Genomic DNA, 2,087 nt, shown 5'->3' with positions numbered 1-2,087 from the left:
CCCCGACCCTGGCATTGGTACCGCTGTGCTAACAGCAACCACCAGACCCGGGTTTCTCTAATCCCATCTTGAAGCGACTCACGGCCCCTCTGCCATCCCATGGATGCGATTTAATCATGCACCATGTGACAGAGCTTTGCCTTGAGCTGCTGCTGCTGCAGCCAAATAACTCCATCGGCCACCTTCCTGCCCTGTTTTGGTGTGAAGAACGGGGAATGACCAATCCCCGTGCAGATGTTCTGAATTTTTAGGGCTATTGCTGCATCCTCATCCATCCGTCTCTACCCTGGACCGGAGGATTAAATCCTCCTGGTGAACCAGTGACCACAGCCCCAACCCAAAGATCATTTTTCTGATCTCCTCTGCTCCGTTTCTGGATGGTTTTTAGCCAGACTGTGCTAGGGCAGATGGATTTATAAAACCTCATAAAAAGAGTGGCAAGTCCCACCCTAAAAATTTGGTTGGCTCGGGTTTATGTTGTAGCTGAACAGCTTTGAATCACCGTGGGGTTTTATTAACTTCTGCTTGTTGCCTTTTTCCAGGTCGTGGGGCGTGCTGAGCAGTGCAGGTCCTGTGACTTGGCCTGTAACTTCTTTGGTGGAAGAAGCACCCCTTCTTACTTTTTTAATGTTTTTCCCTTTATTGTAACCAGTTTTCAGGTCATAACCTTGCAATCTTTTTTCAGGGGGTCCTGTGAGAGTGGTGACCTCTTTCTTTCACACACCCAACCCTGGCTCCATCACCTACAGCTTCGTTAAAATCTCTAACCTGGCAGCTGGGGAGAGTGTTCTCCCCACTGATCCCCAGCCTTTTTTGAGTGGACATCATTGTCCCCATCTCATCTTCCAGTTTTTGGTGAAACCTGCCACATCCTTTCTCCTGATCCTGGATCTGACCTTTTCTCCCTGCTCTGGACCCAGTGGCTGGGAGATGCTTGTCCCGATAGGATGGACCCATTTTCCCCTCCATCCTATACTGGATATTGCACCAGCTGAAATGAAAAATTAGTCCTGGAGGTGCCTGTGGAAAGGCCCCTCCAAGGGCTTATTCGGGTCATGGCAAAGGATTTTTCCCGGTGATTTCAGCAGTCCTGAGACCCTCCTGAAGAGCAGCATCTCCTGGGGTGAGTAGTGCTTTTGTCTTTGGGTTCAGGATTTGGGGTTTTGGGGACTTTTCCTGGATGCAGAATGGGGAAATGCTTTGAAATCTGTTTACTTTTTAATAGCTTGGCAGCCAACGTAATATTGCTTGTAAAATCCAGGTCTTCCCTGATCACCTGCAGGCAGGGGGAGGACTGGTGGGTTGAGTGTATGGGGCATGGGAATGGGGATGGAAATCCCAGATTTCTGGAGTTTTCTGCACTGGTGGGGATTGCAGCTGCTTGGCTCTGCAAGGGTGCTCTGCTTTTGGGTGCAAGCAGCACCCCTTTCTGTAGCACTCCCCTCTGCAGCCCTGGAGGTCACCCGAGGGAGGCCCCAGCAGCTCATTTAATGTGAGGTAGAAATGGGGAGAAAATCCTCCAAAATATAATAATAATAATAATAATAATAATAACAACAAATAAAAGCCAAAGCAGCAGAGCAGGGAGGCTTAGCACTGCCACGGCTTTCTCACGTGTGGGTTCACAGGTGTGCAGTAGGGGCTCAACCCGAGCCATCTCAATAACTTCGCAAAAAATCCTTATAAAATTATTCCTGTAGAAATAAATGCTTTTAATTTTTTATTATTATTATTATTTCCTGCCTCTCTTTCTCGCGTCACTACCCGAGGATGTGTGCAGCCTGCAGGGGAGCAGGGTGGGAGGGAGCACGCCGTGTCTCGTCTTAGATAACGCTCTTGGGTTTGTTTGGATCAAGTTGCCTTGGCTATAAAGGTCTCTGACGTGGCCAGGAGGAAAAACTACCCTGAGGAAAGGGGAGAAAAACCTGCTGCCCGAGCCAACAGTGGAAAAATAACTGGGGCTTGAGTGCTCAGTCACCAACAGCCACCTTTAGGGGCTGCTAAAGTATCTTTTCACCTGCTTTTACGTCCAAGAAATGCGGCCGCGCCTTTGCTGGGGGGCGGCGGCGGGGGGATGCGACGGGTGG

General features: G+C 49.6%; 1 protein-coding gene across 1 annotated transcript in view; it reads left to right on the top strand.

Moving 5' to 3' along the window:
* Positions 1-576: 576 nt before the first annotated feature.
* LOC113481073 (SITS-binding protein-like) overlaps positions 577-2,087 on the top strand; it is an 11,773-nt gene continuing 10,262 nt past the window's right edge. Inside the window, exon 1 of the mRNA XM_026850368.1 lies at positions 577-1,123. The gene's annotated coding sequence lies outside the window, so the exon portion shown is untranslated. The remainder of the gene's footprint in view (positions 1,124-2,087) is intronic.

Source organism: Athene cunicularia (genome assembly GCF_003259725.1).
Source record: "Athene cunicularia isolate RWA chromosome 5 unlocalized genomic scaffold, athCun1 chr5_part2, whole genome shotgun sequence".
Taxonomy (NCBI): domain Eukaryota; kingdom Metazoa; phylum Chordata; class Aves; order Strigiformes; family Strigidae; genus Athene; species Athene cunicularia.
Note: the sequence above shows the minus strand (reverse complement) of the source record. Positions and strands in the feature narration are given on the sequence as shown.